Genomic DNA, 20,951 nt, shown 5'->3' with positions numbered 1-20,951 from the left:
GATGACGAATGTATGTCACGACACACCGTGTCCACAGTCTGTACCTATGTACCAAATATGAAATGTGAAAGTTGAAAACTTTGGGAGTTAGAGTGCGGGCAGGAACGAACAGACGGACGGAGACGGACGGACGACTGGTATCACATAATACGCCCTGATATATATATATATATATATATATATATATATATATATATATATATATATATATATATATATATATATATATATATATATATATATATCGGGCGTATAAAAAATAGTGTGGAAGACAAAAACATTAGAAAGGAAAAAATAACTTGCACCAAAAACTTTAACATTTTCACGCTCACACTGATGCTGACGCTCACGCTGACGTTGATGCTCACGCTCACACTGGGTGTATCGCTAGAGCTCTGTTCTTCGAACAGGCAAGCTAAAAAACAGTCAGCTGTGGATAGATTGTCAGAGAATGCTGCAAACTGCCCGAGCGGTGATTAAAGTGGATCGCGCAGGATCTTGGATGATGCACTTGCATGCAGTCTCGGACTGCCTGCCAATATTTGCTGCCGCTGGGCACTATAACTATCTGAAATCTGCATATCCAAGAAATGTGACAACTCGAGACCAGACATCCTGATGTATATGTCAAATTTTCCAGGGGTTTCCATGTGATCTGCCACAGCCACCAGTTCTGGGCAGGCCTTCGCTCTGACCTCGTCATCGAGCAGACATTGATGCGGTCCTTGAAGAGTAGTGGAGGTTTGACTCATGGAAGTGGAACGACCGAAGAAATGCGTGCGTTGTGGACCACATTCACACCCATCACATCTGAGTACAACAACGCCATGCAGGAATTCAATGACCTCACATACATGACCAGCGAGCAACACCGAGAATCAACAGAAGCAAGGATGAAACGAGATCACTCTGACCTGGAAAAGATCAAGGAAAAATTTTCCATTTGCACGCCATTTTCTCCAGACCCATCTCTGAGAAACATCGTTACTGGTATAGACGCCAAAGAGAATGTGAATGTGCATGAGTTTGACACCGTTGGGAGCGAGATCGTTGAAAAAATGGTTGGAAAACCCGTTTTTGGGATCTCATTCAAACGGGAAGACTGGGCAAAAACTCTTGCAGACCAAAATTACTTGTCTAGGATGAATAATGAAGGAGATTATTTTAAGGATTTGGTGGCCATCTTGGACGCCATCTTGAAAATTAGACCTTTCCAGTGGTCACACTGTGGTAGACGTTTGACATGTTATTAAGCACACCTGATACTACAATAAACCGTTGAGAAACCTTTTGAAGTAATTTTTTTCAGGTAAGGTGGCTTTTTTCATATATGCAACCAGCAATTATGTTTTCACCCCTTTCTGTCCGTCTGTTTGTTTGTTCGTTTGTGTGCAGGATATCTCAAAAAGTTATGGACAGATTAGGACGAAACTTGGTGGACACATTGGGTGTGTGACTATGAATAACTGCTTCAATTTTGGTGAAGATCCGGATCCTGATCCGGATCTGATAATTTCTTTAGTGATTCTTCACCATTGAGAGATCGGGCAAAACCAATATATTGCACGATATCTCAAAAAGTTGTGGACGGATTCGGACGAAACTTGGTGGACAGGTTGGGTGTGCGGCAAGGACGAATTGATTCGATTTTGGTGAAGATCCGAATCTGGATCTGGATACGAGATTTATTTAATTTTAAAAGTGATTCTTCACCATTGAGCGATAGGGCCAAAAAGGATATATGGCATGATATTTCAAAAATGTATTGGGCCCGATATGTTCTCGCGGATCAGGCATGATGTGGTGGAGGTACACGCTCTACCGAGTTCCCTTCTCATTTTAGTTGCATTGTTTTCTCTATGTTTCCTCTGGATTGGGCTGGTACAAGAAATATCGAACTTTGAGATATGTTGACAAAAGAAAGGGTTGGACAAATACAGCATATTTTCATATTGGTATCATATAATTGTAATGAGTAGTGTAGATACAGTTCTTACTGCAGTCTACCTCTGTAAAAGTAAAAATACCAGACTTAGTGCCACAAAAAAGCAAACAAACAAGGAATTTCAATAAACATGCTCAGGACAAAAACATCATGCAAATCAACACTCCAACTTGACCCTTTCCCAAAGCAGGCAGGTGCACAATGGGATGAAGGCCAACCAATTGGGTGACGATTGGGTGGATACATTAAATGACACTGAAAAGAAAGATGACCTTTTTTTTGCGTATGATAACACTGATTATTATTTGGCACCTATTGAAAACACGGAGTCAGCAGAAGAGAAGAGAGAGGTGTAAAAAGGTTACACAGATAAGGCAATACACACATAAGGACTGAAATCATTCAGACATGGCAATTCTCATGAAACGAGCAACACAACCCAAACCACGGACATGACTAACAACTCCGAGCTGACAAGTTGAGCCAAGGTCTGAATTGCGTTGCAAGGCCCGAGAGAATGCCTACGCCTGTGGACAGGATGCGTGTCTCGTCTTCTTAATCCTTTGCAACCTCTCTCTTCTATTCTGCCACCACTGTGGAGAGAAAGTCAATGCATGGGAATAAATTCTTGCATTTTAATCCATGTAATTCTATTGTCCACAAACGTGTTGCTTGCACACGAGCATCCTGGGCATGGAAAATATCATCATCCAGGAATGCAACGATGAAAGAAATGAAATGTGCGAGATATTTTGCTGGAAAATGGATACGACAGCAACTTATACCAAGGCTTTGAAAATCCAATGGAGACAAACTGTAATGAGGTGGAAACGATCAGGTGGTTTACGCTCTCATATTGTCCAGGCCTTTCATAAATAATTTGCCGAATAACTTGCGGCGCACAATTCACATCATTACAAAATGAAGAGCAAAGAGTTCATAGAACACGTTACCCTTAGCATTGTTCAAGTATAACTTCAATTTAAACAAAATAATGATTTTAAAGATCGTGAAAACAATTCCGGAAGTTTAGCGCTATTGAAGAAGTCTACACATCGCCCTATTTAACATGTCCAAGTACTGCAAAACTGGAGATTCTTGGAAATGCAAAAAAGGTGATTTGTGTCCAACATTGTTAAGGTCTATAATTCAATTTAAAGAGAATAAAGATTGTAAAAGTCATATAAATAAATAAATTCTGGAATTTATTGCCGCTTTACAACCGTTGATGCAGCGTCTATTGCACCACCCTCTCTAACATGTTACATTAGTTCTTCATGTCTGTTATTTGTGTCGGTTATGATATCATTAAAAACAGTAAGTTTCCTGGTTCGAATGATTTTCAATTCTGTTTAACTGCCAAGCAGGCGGATAGAGTAAAAACGTTATCTTACACCTCCTCTGCGCATGTGCGATCAGGACAAATTCAGAGACAAAGTACTGGTAAACAGCAGGTTTGTTTTCTGATTCGCGTTCTGATTTGTGTTCAAAATACAACATTCAATTTAAACAAGTTGTTCTCGATCATAAACTGACATTTGTAGACAGACAGGCGTGAACCAATTGCTTAACCTCGCTTTTCACTTCGTGTGCACGGGGTAATAAGATTATAATTGTGACAAATCTGGAGTGGTGTATTGCACCACTCGTAAAGAATGCAGCAGCAAGCTCGATATTGGTGAAACTGGGAGCATGGAAAACATAGGTTGGAGGAACAGTTGGGAAACATTGCTCGGCAGGGTGACAGTCAGCAATAGCTTATCAGACTACAATCTGGTGACGATTTTTTTTTTTATCTAGGTGTTACTTTCAACATTGAGACCAGACACATACACATCAGTGATTGGTCATTGATGCATGACATGCTAGGGTCTGGGAAGGTGGTCTACATGTTCAAACAATTGTTCTACCTATTACAATACACACTTTCAATACAGACTGTTAAAACAGGATGGTACATGGCAAAAACAAAGGGTAAGCAAGACACCCAAAGAAATATCACTCACGTCCCTCCTGCCAATCCCACCAGGCTTGGTCACTTCTTAATCTCATAATCACATTGTAAGCTCACCTATAACGAACAACGAACTGTCCAGCTCAGCCTGGTGTTGGCTTAACGGTTAAGGTGGCTAGCTTAAGATATTAAGGTCTTGAGTTCCAGCCCCTGCCGTTTCGTTGAAATAACACGAAATGTTATTTCTCAGAACGACTCAGCATGTCATCCATCCGAGGTCAGCAAAATGAGTACCAGCCGATTGGTAACAGGAGCACCGCATCAGCGGTACAGTCACACTTCCAGAAAATTATGCAACCAGCAGCCAATGGCAGCATACGAAACAAAAACTGTCCAGCTCAATCAGAAAGGAAAGACATTCAAAGTGAACACAAGTCTTTGGCTGAAATTTGGAAAATTTAATGATCTTGGAAAGCTCCCTTTTCAACTGCACAAACTCGATGAGAGCTATGGTGTTGAATCTGCCATGATCATTCACAATGCCTTTTGGCATACATCTTTAAAAAAAAAAATTGTTAGTCCTTGTCACACACCCAACCCCTCCACCAAGTTTCTTCTGAATCCGTCCATAACTTTTTGAGAAATGCTACTCAAAGACAAACAAACAGGGGTGAATACAATAACCTCTGCCAACCTTCGGTGGCAGAGGTAACGATCCGATTATTCATCCACAATGTGGCTACAGTGTATTCTACTCGGATAACTTCACCGGCTGCAAGGATCTCATCCTCCATGTTCATCCCACTTGCAGGAGCAACACAAAATAACCCATTTTTGTGGGTTGTTGTCTCAGAGGCCACAAAAAGAGAGGGCGAATGTCTGCCATGTTTTACACAGCGCGAACCAACAGGTTCACTGTATGATAGGCTTAGAAATCAAAAGAAAATTAAAGATAAAGTTGTAAGTCAAAAAAAGGGAATAAGGAAATGAATTAATGAGGATTAAAGAATAAAGAAGAGCAGAAGTGAGCAGAGGAACATGCTGAGAAAAGCATGTGGACCTCAAACATGCCTCCAATCGAGGCCAGTAATGTCTCTGTGTCTCTCTGTGTCTCTCTGTGCCTCTCTCTCTCTCTCAGCACTGACATGTGCACTCTTCTATCACTAGCTCAGCAGAGGCTAAAAAACAGAAAAGGAGAAAGAGCAATCACAAAGATTTAGAAACTGGACACAACAGAGGGAGGCACATGTGTTTTGTACTATTTGAGGTTACGTATTTATCCATACACCGTATTTCCACGACTGGTTTTGTGAGATCGTTTATCCAAAAGGAATGTTCTTGCACAGTTCACTTTGTTACTTCAATTTCAATGTTTGAATTAGTTTCTGTAACATTGTGTACCAACCAGCTGGCTCTGTCTGCAGTGTGAGAATTCACCTTGCTCTTGATTCATCAGAGATACATATTTGCATGAAAGGAAATCCAACATTTCAACAAGCCAACTAGAAGTTGTCAATCTTCCAATGAATATGAGTAAGAGAGCGGTTCTGCTGGAGTTATTGATCGAGCCATGAAAAAAAAACATAAATTATATACATCATCATTTTTGGTATTTATGATGTTCACTCATCAATGTAGCTGCTCTTAAATTAATCTTATGGCCCCGCATTCTGTGTTTATCTCAAATGATCCCTCCCTGCATGCCATCCGTGTTGATTCCACAACACCAATCTGTGCTCATTGTGACGATGCCTTGGACCTTGCTTAAGCCATATTGTGTTGCTGCCATTGCCCCCCTTACCTTGGCTAAGCACAACCTATATCGATGCCATTATGTTAATGTCACAGCCCTGCTGAGCCTTGCTCTGTCGATACAAAGATCTTGGTCCAAATCCCATTATGTTTATGTCATTATCTCACTCGGACTTGGGTGCGTGGCAATGAATAATATAATCGATTCAATTTTAGTGAAGGTCCGCATCCGGATCCAATAATTTCTTTAAGTGATTCTTCACCATCGAGTGATATGAGGTTAAAACTGATGTGAAGCACTATGTCTCAAACAGTTATGGACGGATTCGGATGAAACTTGGTTGTCATGTTGGGTGTAGGAGGACAAATCAATTCCATTTTGGTGAACATCCAGATGAGAGAATTTTTTTAATTTTAAAAGTGATTCTTCACCATTGATACACAGACCTCAAAACGATATATAGCGTGATATTTCAAAAAGTTGTGGACAACTAATGCCAAAACTTGGTGTATGAGTTGGTCAGGTGACAATAACAAGCCAATTTGATTCGGGTTCAGTTCCAGATCCAGATCCAATCTATCAGTGGAATACAAAATGTAAACTGTTCAGCCTGGTGGAGGTATGTGCTCTATCGAGTGCCGTTCTCGTTATTCATGTTTTTCTATTCACAATACTAAGGCTTTCAGTGCTCACCATGCCGAATGCAGCACAAATTTTTTAATAGGCAATAATTGCCTATGACTATATCTGGTGTTTAGCAACAGCTAAATAACATGCGTCGACAAGTGCGAATTATAAAACATTCACATCACTGAGTCAACCAAATGCTTCCACTTTTAACTCTTACCTTTTCTCCTTCCATACCTTCTCCGTTGACCCATTTTACAGCCTTGTGGGTTCACAGCACCAGGGGCTTGAGAGAGTTGCAAGATGGAAATAGTCCATTGATTCTTCTTCTTTAGTATGCAGCAAATGCCTGCAGTCACAACATTTGCAGGGGCACAGTTGTGGCACTGAAGCTGTGCCCCCTGTAGGTTAGAGCAGGAATTTGGAATTTGTTCATGGTGCTGGCGAAAGCTCACCTACTCACGAAGGACACCGTGGGATCTTTAACAATCGTCAACTAATGCTGGCAGACCTCACGCCCAGTTTAATGTCCATCTGAGGGACAGCACACATATTGATGCCTCAGCCTGCCTGCAAGACACCAGGATGACAGATTGTAGCTGGACCAAGAGTCGACCATCTGGACTTGACAGCTCAGAAGCGAGTGTGCATACCTCGAGACAGGTCCCAGCCAAGAAAAAAAAAGAACATTTCTTTTTTCCTGCCAAGATTTTCTCAGTGGTTCCATCCTCCTGAGCCTATGCCCTTTAAATTTAGCTGAGGGCCACTCTGGATTGGCTTCAAATCGAATATGGCGGCCACAATACAAAATGGCTGCCAATACCGATTGCATCACATTTTAATGCTCGGAAATCAATTTTCTCAGCACAAAATATGACTTTTTTTGGTCGCATGTTAGAGATATTCCTCATTAGTTGATTTTGGATGATTTGCATTTGGTCTCAAATCCAATATGGCAGCTAAAATCCGAAATGGCCACCAAACTCTACTTAATTTCCACATTTTTATGGGGCTGGAAAATTTATTTTTGTCCATTAAATTTGACTTTCTTCTGATTGCATGGTCTAATTTGTCAAATCACTTTATTTTGGAGTAATTTGTGGTCAACAAAAATGCAATATGGCCACCAAAATGTCTGGCAATACCCACTGAATGTCACATTTTTCTTCGAAATCATTTTTCAAATGACAGAATACTCTCTTTTTTTTCTGGTAGCATGTTGGGGTATATGTAATTCGTAAATTATGGAATGTTTTGCTGTTGGTCTCAAAATCCAAAATGACCACTACACCTGACTGATTCTCACTTGTGCACTTTTTTGGCTGGAAAATTGAATTTGATAGCTGCTGTTTCTGTTAGCGGACTGTGTCTTGGAATTTGGGCTGGAGAGTTGCTTATTAGTTATTACATTTAGTTACACAACACAGTTCGTTTTGTAATTATTAATTATACCAATCTGATGTAGTCATTAAAATGGCATTAAAAAAAAAACAAATTAATGCTTCTTTTGAACAATAAGATGAGCGCCAGAGCTTTACTAGCATTTAAACTTGACGTCAACTCACAAGTAGTGAATGTTCAGCGATATTCATTCAATTTTTAATTAGGCCTATTATTTTACAACATTGTCCATTTGCATTAGTGTCACTCACTGATGTCCAAATCAGTGTCTGTCTGGGATTCAGGTGAGTGAATTTCATCATGACTGTCAGAAGTAGCTGAAATCTGGTCTTGCACAATGTCGCTGTCCTCCACGAGAAACAGCAGTTATCCAACTTAATTTCCAGCCAAAAACAAGGGCACAAGTGAGAATCAGTCCGATCTGGTGGCCATTTTGGATTTTGGACACCATATTGGATTTTGACACCAAGAGCAAAACAGTCCAAAATTAACAAATTATGTATGCCATAACATGCGACCAGAAAAGAAAAGAGTATTATGTCATTTGAAAAATGATTTCGGAGAAGAAAAATGTGATTCAATGGGTATTGGCAGCCATTTCGGATTTTAGTGACAATATTGCATTTTTCTTGTTGACAAGTTACTCTAAAGTAAAGTGATTTGATAAATTCTGCCATGCAACCAGAAAAAAGTCTAATTTTATGGGAAGAAATAGATTTTCCAGCCAAAAAATGTATGCAAAGTGAAATTCAGTCAAGTTTGGTGGCCATTTTGGATTTTAGCCACCATATTGGATTTGAGGTCAAATGCAAATCATTCCAAAATCAACTTGTGATGCATATCCCGAACATGTGACCAGAAAAAGTCATATTTTGTGGTTATAAAAAAGATTTTCGAGCATTAAAATGTGAGATTCAATGCGTATTGGGAGCCATTTCCTTTAATTTTGGCCGCCATATTGGATTTGAGGCCTAATCCAGGGTGGCCCCTGACTTAAACTGAAAAGGCACAGGTGAAGGACGATGGAACCACTGAGAAAAACTTGGCAGGAAAAAAACATGTTCGTTTTTTTCTTGGTTGAAACCTGTCTACTCTGGGCAATCCTGCCAGCCCAAGATGGAGAATAGGAATAAGAGATAACCTGAAGTGTGGATGGCTTGCCATTTTAAAGAAAAGGAAAGAAGAGCATGATTAGATAAACTCAATGAGTCAATTTCACAGTCGAGAGAATACGAATCAAAAGAGTGGAGGTGGGCAGTTCGAGTGAATTTGAGGAGTGTCGGGAGGTTTGGATTGCTAGCTGAATGAGTGCAGCCTGATCAAGTTTATGAACAACAAATAGCTGAGAAGCTGGTGGAGTGAAACCAGAAATAAGATCATGTAAAACTGACAGACCAATAGCCTGTCAGTGCAGGGAGAGGAGCAGGCCTTGTAGTGTTGAGTAACCTAAATGAACTGCAGAGCCCTTCAATCCAACAGGTTCCAGGGGTGCAAGGTGAAATCTGGTGGCACCAGCCCACAGGTGACATCCCCCACGGTGCTGTAAATGAGGTCTTTATACACTGTGACAAGCTCAGAGCAGCTTAGGAATGACTTGACTCTATGGAGGTTTCCAAGGCGATTCATTACCTGGAAGGCCGACTTAGATACAGTATATAACCCGCGCTGGAGAACTTATAGCATAATGCTTGTCAAAGGAGCTCATAAAAAATTATGCCAGAACTTGGTTATATAGTTCAATAAAAATTTTGGGATGATACCGTCATTCGTGACCAATCCAGAAAAAAACTCGATTGTGGAAAGCATTCGAATGTCTGATCTATAAATCATATTGCAGAACTTTCAAAACGGTTTTGCATTTATTTTGGAAGCATTGAAACCATTATCCATTCATGAACATCTTGGCATGTCAAAGATTTCTGCCAGATGGGTACCTCAAACCTCAGCGTGCAACATCTAAACCAGATACTGGAGTTCCAGAGCTCTTACATGCTGATCTAGCTGGAGATTGGCTGACAGGATGGCCTAGAGGTGCGCACACTTGCCTCTAAGCTGTCTAGCCTGGGTTTGAATCCTGACCCAGTTATAAACTGTCATACCGGTGCTTCACAGGCAGGATGAATCATCAATGTGTGTGCCGTCCCTCAGATGGACATTAAACTGGTGTCCCATCTGCCAGCATTGGTTGATGGATGTTAAGGATCCTATGGTAACCTTTGCGAAGAGGAGGCAAGCTGTCTCCGGTACCATGGCCAAATTCCAAATTCTTGCCCGAACCAGCAGAGGGCATTGTATCAGCGACACTGCCTTGCCCTCAGCTGATGATGCTTCCCTGCAGCTTTGTGCTGCATATGAACGAAGAAGAAGCTGGAGATGGATTCACCACTGGGACCCTGAGAATAAGACTGAATCAATGCAGTGGAAGTATCAGATATCTCCACTTCCAAACCAGTTCCACACCCATTGTTCAGCTGGCAAGATTATGGCCAGCATCCTATGGGATTCAAAAGTAGTGCTGCTCTGCAATTACATGCCACTTTCTGACCTGGCTGAATGAAGCCATCCACAAAAAGAGGGAAGGAATGTTGATGTCACCTGCTGCTGCACAACATTAATGTAACAGATCAGAGGCCAGATTTGAAAAGGCTGTCATTTGCCAATGTGGATCATCCACCCAATGGCTCAGACCTCACCCCCAGTTCATTGTTCCAACATCTGAAATCCCATCTGCAAGGTGAAGTTTCAAGATGATATAATTATTTGAAGTCTACCAATGACAGGTGGTTAAATTAGCAGTCAGAAGATTATCATCACCAGGGTATTGCTAGTTTGAATAACAAATAGGCTAGTGTGTTGAGATGAAGGCTGATTACACTGAGAAACTAGAACGGCACTCGCATACCTCTGACCAGCTAAACAGTTTACGTTTACTGATAGGCCATATCTGCATCCAGACATGAACCAAAATCGAATTGGCTTGTTCTTGTCAACTACCCAATCACATAAATGACCAAATACAGCACTTGAGTATCAGCAGGAACCCAAATAGACAAAGATGGAGTCATCAAGAAGAAGCTGGATAGGATTCGGCTTTTGGCTGCCACTACTCTATCCACAAACCCAGGCAGGCATATCCAGGTGAACCTTACAAAACTATTTGCAAGATTCACAATTCCATAGGCAAAGAAAAAGTAAGAAAGAGAGATGGAGGACTAAAAGAAGCCAGCCACACACACACACACACACACACACACACACACACACACACACACACACACACACACACACACACACACACACACACACACACACACACACACACACACACACACACACCCTCTTGCTAGGTTCAGGCTGTTGGGGACGAGAGAGACACAGAGACGAGTGGTATCGAGGACAGCCGAATACATCGACTTCCATGTGAATGAGGACCAAGCTGAGGACAGCAGTATTTATGATGGGGAGGGGGGGCCTCACATTTGGCGCTCGGAGTTGAAGCCGATCAATGTTCGTATCGGTAATGGTCTGGTGCCCTTGCCTTGCTGAGTGGCTTGTCTGGTTTTGCTGATTCGTTCACATCAAGGAGAGGTGAGACAGGGAAGGATGGGACCCATCAAGAAGAGAGGGAAGAGACCGAGACTACACCGGAGGCTACACGGGAGGTCAATCTAGATATACATCGTCGGGGAGATTGCACAAATCTACAGTGTCGTCACCTTCTGAGATTTGGGGGTGGGGGTGAAGGAGGTGAAGCATGGATGGGGGGGGGCAGCTTGGTCCATGAGTTTGGGGGTGGGGGGTGAAGGAGGTGAAGCATGGATGGTTCCTTGCTGTGATTAAGCTGGATGCTTCAGGACTGGGGAGGGCTCCATTGATGGTAGCACAGATAAGGAGACAGCAAGGGCCATAGGTTGTGATTCCTTGCCGTGGTTAAGGTGGATGCTTTGAGACCAGGGAGGTCTCCGTTGGTGGCAGCACGGATAAGGAGACAGCTTGGTGCATGGGTTGTGGTTCATTGCTGTAGTTAAGCTGATTGCTTCAAGACTGGGAGGACTCCATTTGGCCTTGAAGACTTGTGGGTGGTGGTGATGGCCAGTGGTGGCGGCACATGCATGGGTAATGGTTTGCACATGCACGTGCACGATTGTGATTTGTGCACATATTGTGCTTGTTGTTGTGAACACACATGGGTGCGTTGCGTGTTGCACTTGTGTACACACGTTATGCATGATATTATATACTGTTACGGCTGTGGAAATTTGCAATACACCATAAAGGGTCCTGAGGTGAGATATATCGATAAGTTCATGTGTAGTTAGCCCACACCTGTTGTTTCGAGGGAATATGTGTGATTCATCCGGGCTGCGACGCTTTCAGTTAGCCATTTTTCTTTCTCTTTTGTTATTTTGGACAATTAAGCCACCAACAACTCAAACACCACCACCTTTCCCTCTTTACCACCTCAACTCCATCCCGCAAACATTGCTTTACCGCCATTCCCAAACGATGCCCGCCAACCACCAAACCACCACAGCAAACCCCCCACCACCTGCGCCTTTCTCCTTCCACAACCATCGACCACACCTCCAGTCAACACCAAACGTCATGCTGTCCAGGGCCCGTTCGGTAATTGATGCCGAACGCGTCGAGCCGCGGGTACGAATGCGTTTCTCTCAGGGAGAAATTCGGATAAGGAAGGCTTCACGCCCCTTTTTGCCCGACCAATGGCTGAACGTCAGGTGGCGTGGCCCCGCCTCCAAGCACGATGGATGTGAATTCCTCTCAGGAAGGAATTCGGATCAAAAGAGGCTCACACCGCTTTTTGCCAAGCCAATGGCTGAACAGAGGGTGGCGTGGCCCTGCCTCCAATCGCGTTTTGATCCTAAAATCTGCATACAGGCTCCTCCTCCGGTCTATAAAGACGCGAGCACAAGGCGACTCGCGGGGGCCGAGCGAAGACGGAGGTCGTCGTCGAGGTTGTCAGTGTGGTAGTGTGGTGTCGTCTCGTTGATGGTCGCTGGGCTCGTCTCGTCGTTGGGCTCGTCTCTTCGTTGGAATCGAGCCACCTTCGCTCTCACAAGCGACCAAGCCAGCCAGCCATTCCCCTCGCTCGACTCTGAGCATCAACAATTCCCCCCCCCCATCCGCGCTGAGATAGTGCCGGTGGCCCCGTTTATTCCCCACCCTAACCGTGGTGCCGACTCAACCGTGCTGGCACGGAGCATGCCGGAGAGGGCTCACCGACCATGTCAGGGGCACGGAGTCGGGGCGCAGCTGCGCGGACATTACGGCTTGCCCGCCATCGCGTCACGAGGACACGGGTAAGACCTTGTCGGTCTCGTGGACCTGGCCGCTCCTCCAGGTTCCGTGCACATTTGGTCCACGGACCCCGTCTACCTCCCTGCCTATGGGGAGGTCTTTCCTGTTTATTTTGAATGCATGATGTGGCGCCGAGTCCCGACAAGTATAATTGTTTAAGTGTTGTAAATAATTATAGTCGCTAGTAGTGCTTTTGCTTTGGTTGCATTTTTCCTTTTGCTTTTCCCGCATTGATTGCATGGTTGTACATACGTGCATGTGTGTGAAATAAAGTGCTTGCTTGTCAAACTGTTTCCCGTTTCGCTGCGTCCTTTCCTCTGTTTGAAAGTTCCATCTTGCATCACGTAAGGGATTGATAGTGGGTTGAAACACCCGATAAGTAATCTGAACCGTCGAGGTCGACGATAACTCCGCTCGGTTATCCCTGCAGCACGGAACGAGCCGCTTAAGCGGTTCGTGTCCGAAGTCGACCTGTGGCGAGGTACGATCGCCCGGTCGACCACTCGCGTAGGTACTTTGGTAGGTCGAATTTGGCGAGCAACCCTATCCTGCACGGGTGGGCAATTGGCACGATCGTGGTGAGGTTAAACCCCCCACCCGTGACTGGCTCCTGGCGGTAGTTCCCGGAAGGTCACGACTGAATTGTCCGTTCCGGTGGACGACGCGTCGCGATTCGAGTTACGTGGCCGATCGCACGCCGGACGGGCCAAAATTCGTAACAATACACACATTTTACACGACATATTGCACATGTTTTGCATGATATATTTTAGATTTATACACATACACACGATATATGTGAAAAAAATTGCATGTTATATACACACAGTCGCAAGTCAAACATGTTATATGTACATAGTATACGGGACATGCTGCACATGTTATATATACACACACGTTATGCATGATATATTCCACATGTTATCTACACACACATTATACGTGACATATGATACATATTGTTACGGTCCAGGGTTCAGAGGTTCAACACGAGGGGAAGCGCTCGGGTTCCTTCTGAATGCCCAGTTCTGGGGCCACCAGCCATGGAAAACTCCACGGTATGGCGGGTTGCTAAGCAACCACGAACATCAATTAACTTCGTCAACTCTAACAGGGTTTTCCGTCTGACACCGTTTACTTGAGGAAGTGATTAAATTTACTGAGTTTCCTGCTCTCAGCACACACACGGGTTACTGCCGAGCGATACAGTGAGTGTACGCCGGCTAACAAGTGCAAGTCAGGTGGGGTACAACTTCCCGTCTAACTATGCTTGTGTACTGTGTCAGACCAATGAAGGAAAGGACGGATGAAATAGATTTGAAATAACAACCAACAATTATTTATTCACACACACAAGCAAGCAATCATTTAAAAGCGAGTTGCGTATTTTCCGGTGTATAAACCGCACTTTTTTAACCGGCAAAAAACGTAAAAATTGGGGGTGCGGTGAATACATGGGTATCAAAAAATAAAAATAAATAAATAAATAAATAATTAAAAGGAATATTTAAAAAATTTATCGGTCTTAAAAACGATCAATGCAGAATTTCAATAATATTCCAAATGAACACGTTTGTATCAGTCGGAACTGCTATCAAGCTCAATTCCGCCATTTCAATTTTGAAAATCGGTTCAGGTTTGGAGTTTGTTCAGCGTATTATTATAACTGTGTGTGGGAATTAAATAAATAAATACAACGGAGATAGCGGAGTTTAGGTGTGTGGCATATATAGAGCCCTGCGGCTCTGAAAATGTCATTAAACACAAAAGAAGACCAAGACCACCTGGTCTCACATCAAAAGAAGGAATTATTCACAATAGCTCGAGTCCAATAACGGAGCACCCACCTCAAACAAGCTTGCGTGGCAAGCTTCCCTCGTATGTCGTGTTCAAGAGGAAGACGCTGCCCAAAGACAAGTTTCCAGCCGGCGTCATTGTTCGTGTGCAGCAGAAGGGGTGGATAGACGAGGGACTTGTAGTGGTGACCATCTTTTTACATGCATTCTTATCCACATGAACATCCGATGAAGGCAGAATTAATCCACCAAGCTTGTTACTCACATGCTGATGCCACACTAGGAAATGCTTGATAGCGGGGTGTGGTTTAAAACTAGGAACAATCAATAAAATCAGAGTACTTTTATTTACAAGGGCAGGAAATGGATTTAAAAGGAAAAAGAAGAATCTCACGAAAGAGAGAGAGGAGCCATGTGGGACGGTGAAGCTTTAAGAAGTACCGGTGCTGCTCAGTTCTTTTGGCTTTCGTGGTTCTCTTCGTTCTTCCTGGGTCTCTTTGTTTCCCCTCGTTTCTATCAGAGGTTCCTGACTTGCTTCCCACGGATTACTCACGTCGACCAAACTTTCTTACTTTGCAGGCCTTTGTACTCGACCCAGGTTTCTAGGAACATCAGCTGCATCGCAGTGGAACCACCACAGATGAACTTTCTTATTTCCTGGACTTGGTATTTATCAACATTTCAGTTGAAAATCATCATTTCATGACGTGTTTCCCGTCGGGATTTTCGACCTGGATTCTGAGGAGCATTGGCGACATGCATCTTGGTTGAACTTTCACCATTACTCCGGTCGCTACATTGGCTGAGTATTATATTGACTGAGGGACTGCCGACGCTCATCGGGAGGATGAGAAAGGTCGACCTTCCAATGATCAACGCCTGGATCATCAAGGCGTGGGAGGAGATACCGTCGGACATCATCAAGCGAGCATTTCTGAAATACTGAATCTCCAACAACATGGACGGCACAGAGGACGACATCATTTTGGGTGGAGGAGGCTGAAAATGACGGTGACTGCGACGGGGACTTGCTCTACCTTGATTCGGACAAGGAATTATGTGCTGTCTTCGACAGGAAACCATTTGTCCATTGACGAGGATTTCCTCTGATTTAGCTGAAAAGCTTCATCAAACCCAAACGGCCCTTTTCAGGGCCACAAATCCACAAGAAATATATATTATACCTGTATGAATCCCTTTTCTTCCTTTTTCTAGGAACAAAAAAAATCCTCTTTTTAATAATAAAAAGTAATAAAGAAAAGTAAAAACTTCTTGGTATCCTCTTCTCTCTTCAACTTCTTGAAAGTGAGAATAAGACTGTTGGACGAAATTGAGCGGACATGGGAGTAAGCATGTTGATACCTCCTTCACTTTTTTCTGTCCAAAGTTAATGTTCAAACTTATTTAGATCGAGATCAGAAAATGAAATGATTAATATATTCATTTATTTCTTTTGAGGGGAGAAAAACATGGGAGTGGTTAATACACCAGAGATGGTTTTTGTTTGTTTTTTTGAGGGTAAAAAACAGGGGTGCGGTTAATACATGGCCACAGTTTCTACACTGGAAACTATGATATTTACAGGCAAAAGGCACAGAAGAGCAGATTTAACCATAACACATATTCTCATACAATCTTATTTACACAAAAGACACATGACCATCATTCAATCCAGGGAGATAGTCCAAGAGCATTAGGGTTTAACCTGGACATTTTTGGTAACAAGCTGATTTTTTCAGGAAAGGTCCAGGAATGTGTGTGAAATAACATACTAAAAGTCCTCATGAATCCTCCTTGAGCGTTTTCCGCAATCCAAGATGGCGTCCAAAATGGCCACCATTTCCTGTTTTTCTCATAACTTTGCAAGTAGGTTTACCTATAACACATTTAAATGTCTACACATATGTTTTGAAGTATAAGGAACTCAATACAATACATATCGGAAGATTTTGAAACACACAAAAACGAATAAAACTGCTTAAGCTCTTTCAGAAATCCAAAATGGCATCTGAAATTGCTGCCGTTTCTGGTTTTACACCAAGGTACTTCAACACGCACTTTAAATGTCTTAATATATGTTTTGCGACTCAATGAAATGAATCATATACTTATTGGGAATTTTTCAAAAACACGCATTTACCAATAAAAACACTTGAGCTCATCCTGAAATTCAAAATGGCGCCCGAAATGCCCCTTTCCCTGTTGTTGTTTTCTCATAACTCTGCAACTAAGTAACCCAATAAAGCACACTAAAATGTCTTTATATATGTTATGGGAGTCAAGGAATCTAGATAAATTCTTATTCGCAGATTTGAAACACGCATATCTATACCAATAAAACTACTTGAACTAGTCCCAAAATCCAAAATGGCGCCAAAGATGGTTGCAATTTCCTGTTTTTCTCATGACCCTGTGACTAAGTTACCTCAATATGCACTTTAAACCTCTAAATATATTATGTCTTGAGAAATAAGGAACTCATTCAGATACTTTGAAGTACAAAGGAAACAATAAAACCGCTGAAGTTCTTTCTGAAATTCAAATGGTGCTCAAATGTCCGCCACTTATCAACACACTGCTGTTTTAGCCTGTTTCAAGAGGCAAAGACATTCAAAACAAGATCATGCTAGAGATTCAAACCTCAAAAGTTTCAGATGAATCTTTACCTTACGCATGCACACACCTAGTTGCATCAGTCATTGTCTTCATCGTCGGATGCTGTATCTTCAATGTTGATGTCCTCTGAAGTTGGGGTAATATCATCGTCGGCATCTATAAGAGTTGGTGCTGTATTGTTGCAATTGAGACCACTGCATTTACTGCACATTGAGGTACAAAAGAACCCAAGTTTCTTGCAGCTACATGTCATGCTTCTGCAACCATCTGGTTTACACCCACATGCCACCATGTTCAGCAAAGTGTCGGGTGCAACAGCAATGTCTGTTTCTACCGGGGTAAGAGTCCCGTCCTGAAATCGCCAGCCCCATTCTGTTGGAGATAAGGAGTTACCCATCCATTCCTGGACGGTAAGATAGGCGCGATATGAATGTTGCTTTGCTGCAGCACTAGTTGGAGGTAGACTTTCTAGCTGAAAGGATGAACTCAGGGAACTGCGACCGATTGCCCGTTTGTATGCGATGTGACGGTAGTCATCAAGAGATTCAAAACTGCTGGCTCCATAAAGCTTAAGAATGAAGCCTTCCCCAGCTTTTTCCACCTCGTCATGGGTGCTTCCACTGTTTGTGAAGGTAACCAGCAAGTCGTAGTCCCGCTTCTTGTGCACCATGTTGAAAGCTTTACGCTTGCCCTGACGATAGATCGCAGAGACCGTGTCACATCCTGTCACAGCATGAAGAAACATCAAGTGATTTCTTGTGTCCCCTATGGCATGCTGAATCTCATGAATGTTGAAGACCGTGACAGGATTACTGCGGCATAGCATGTACACATCTGTGGAAGAGGTTGCCCGAGCAACTAGCATTACCAGTAAGTCTGTGTCCGTACCAACGACAGCAACTGGCACATGTTCTGACTCTGCCAGTGCTAGTGCTGTGTAGACAATCAGGGTGTCGGCGCCTGCTTCTGCCTGCTTGACACATACTCCAGCCATGAGCATTTTGTCACGTAGAGTTTGTATAAGTCTCGCCTTATTGTTGCCGTTGGCTAAGAAAGCTGCTTGGGTTGTGGTGGTTGGCATATCATCTTCAAATATGATGTCACTAGAGGTACACTTCTGAGCTCTTCGTTTCTGCTCAGCTACCTTTGTCGAAGTTGCGCTTCCATATCCATCAAACACCACCGTTGATTGAGCTCCATTGTGTTTTAGGATGTACAGCTTGTGTGCTTCAGCATCTCTTAAGATGTATTCTAATGAGTTCCTCATACTTCAAAACATATATGTAGACATTTAAAGTGTGTTTTGGGGAAACCTGCTTGCTAAGTTATGAGAAAAACAGAAGAGGCAGGCATTTTGGACGCCATCTTGGATTGCGGAAAACGCTCAAGGAGGATTCATGAGGACTTTTAGTATGTTATTTCACACACATTCCTGGACCTATCCTGAAAAAATCAGCTTGTTACCAAAAATGTCCAGGTTAGGGCCTATTTTGACCTAATGCTCTTGGACTAAGAAGAAGACAATAAGAACTGAGAACAAAAAAAATTACGGAGTGTGGGGTTCCCTCCTTCCCTCACACAGCCAAGCAAGGCTGTGCCGCTCCAAATATACTGGGGGGGGGGGGAGGATGGGGAAGATGGATATTGGAGTGGCAATGGGATGTGCATCTGCATTTCTGAGGCATCCAGAACAAGTAGGCAAGTCCTCTCTGGTATGCCAACGTCAAGCAGCGGGTGCACACACGCGGACGCGCGCGCGCATGCGCACACACACACACAAACACACACACACACACACACACACACACACACACACACACACGCCTTTCTGCTCCATGCTCCGACAACAGCAGCTCGAACAAACAGGCAAAGTCCTCTCTGGCATCCCTGGTATGCCATCGGCAAGCAACTCTGTTTCCTTCAGAGCCAAGTTCACAGGAATGCTGTTTTTGTTGCGTTCCATCCCCTCAAGCTGCTTAAGCTCCGCATCATACTCGCCACATGAACCAAGCCACCTTCTGCACCTTTATTGCTCACCGAATAATCTTCGAGGCGACTTTGCTTCGGATACTCTCTATCCTTCTTCCTCCTCCACAGGATCTGGCTTTCCAGGACAAGGATGAGGACCAGCTCGAAGCTCCTTTCTCATCACAGGACATGGCTTTCTCCCATCTCTCTCATGTGGGCTCGTTTCTCATTGTTGTGTTTTTTTCTTCTCACTTTCCTCATTCATATTATCGAACGTCTGTTCATCACAGCTACAAATCGCTGGGTCCATTGCAATGCATATAAATGCCCAGAGAAAGCAGCGTTCGTGGCTATACTTCAATTTTGCACATGAGATAACCATGAGAGTCTCTTAAACTAAGCTCAATTACAAAATCTAAGCTCGAAAATCGAACTTACAAGCAGTTCCAACTCCTAAAAAAAAAAAGTGTTCATTTGTCCAATTCAGATAAATTTGATATTTTGGACGTCTCCGAGAGGTGTATATTTAATATGACGGTTCGGTAATTGCTGGTCGCGTGCCAAGCGAGCCGTTTCTTATCAACCGTTTTGTTGGAGTGCTTAAGCCACTTGGCGAGTGCTTAACAATATTCGCACTGTCACTGAAGACTGAAAATGTGAAATTTTATTTTCCATGACATTTCCTCTTTTAGTGTGTTCTTCCACTACACAACCTGTCACTTACTTCGGCAAAGATAAATATAAATAAAAATTAAATGTTTCACTTTGAAAAGTTTCTTCAACCGTTTCGTGTATTGCGTGGTGAAGCCACTTGGTGCGTTCTTCAAGTTTCAATTGCGATACGGTGGTTCTATACCGGATAGGAAGGCAAAAGAAATTATACGATCACAATGACAAAAAACATATTTTCAGTTATGAAGTACGGAATCGCCACACCACGGCAGGAAAGCTGAGAGGCATGCACGCTCACTCTGTCTAGCCTGGATTCAAATTCCGACCCAGCTATAAACTGTCATCCCGGTGTTTCACAGGCAGGGTGATTCATCAATGTGTGTGTCATCTCTCGGATGGACGATAAACGACGTCACATCTGCCGGAATCCCTCACCTCTCTCCCTCCCAACCCTCTTCCTCTTTCTGAGCCCTCCCATCCTCCCACCCCCTTTCCTCTTCCTGACCCCACCCCTCTCCCCTCCTTCCTCCTCTCTCTCCCCTCCCCCTGATCCCCCACCCTTCACCCTCTATTGAGGGGCTGCAGCATGTACAAATCAGATTCAGAGCTGACCGTTGGGGTGCAAAGGTCACTGCATTTAAGAGATGTTGGTTTTGATAGCTCCCGCCCCATGTCTCAAAGTGTGTGTATGTGTGTGTGTGTGTGTGTTTGTGTGTGTGCCATTGATTGGTATCTCCATATGCGTGTTTCAGAATGTGGAATGGTGTCCTCCCAGGGTGGGCTCAAAGTATCCACCTTCATTTCGGTAAGGGGTTACGATTCACGGACCAAGCTGTGAAGTTGTTTTGTTCTCAAAGTTTTGTGCCGAAGACTGTCTTCATGATCGTCACTGAGCCCAAG

At 43.3% G+C, this 20,951-nt stretch overlaps 1 long non-coding RNA gene across 2 annotated transcripts in view; it reads right to left on the bottom strand.

Moving 5' to 3' along the window:
* Window positions 1-1,881: 1,881 nt before the first annotated feature.
* LOC147031039 (uncharacterized) overlaps window positions 1,882-20,951 on the bottom strand; it is a 150,340-nt gene continuing 131,270 nt past the window's right edge. Inside the window, exons 5-6 of one of the 2 annotated variants that reach the window (XR_015056641.1) lie at window positions 6,517-10,073; window positions 1,882-2,538 (exon numbers count right to left, since the gene is read on the bottom strand). This is a non-coding gene — a long non-coding RNA (uncharacterized LOC147031039). The remainder of the gene's footprint in view (window positions 2,539-6,516; window positions 10,074-20,951) is intronic. The other variant, XR_015056640.1, reaches the window with a different exon arrangement.

Source organism: Eptatretus burgeri, chromosome 3 (assembly GCF_056783735.1).
Source record: "Eptatretus burgeri isolate ZD-2024b chromosome 3, Ebu_testis_v1, whole genome shotgun sequence".
Taxonomy (NCBI): domain Eukaryota; kingdom Metazoa; phylum Chordata; class Myxini; order Myxiniformes; family Myxinidae; genus Eptatretus; species Eptatretus burgeri.
The sequence above is the reverse complement of the archived record's forward strand: the minus strand, read 5'-3'. Positions and strand labels throughout refer to the sequence as shown.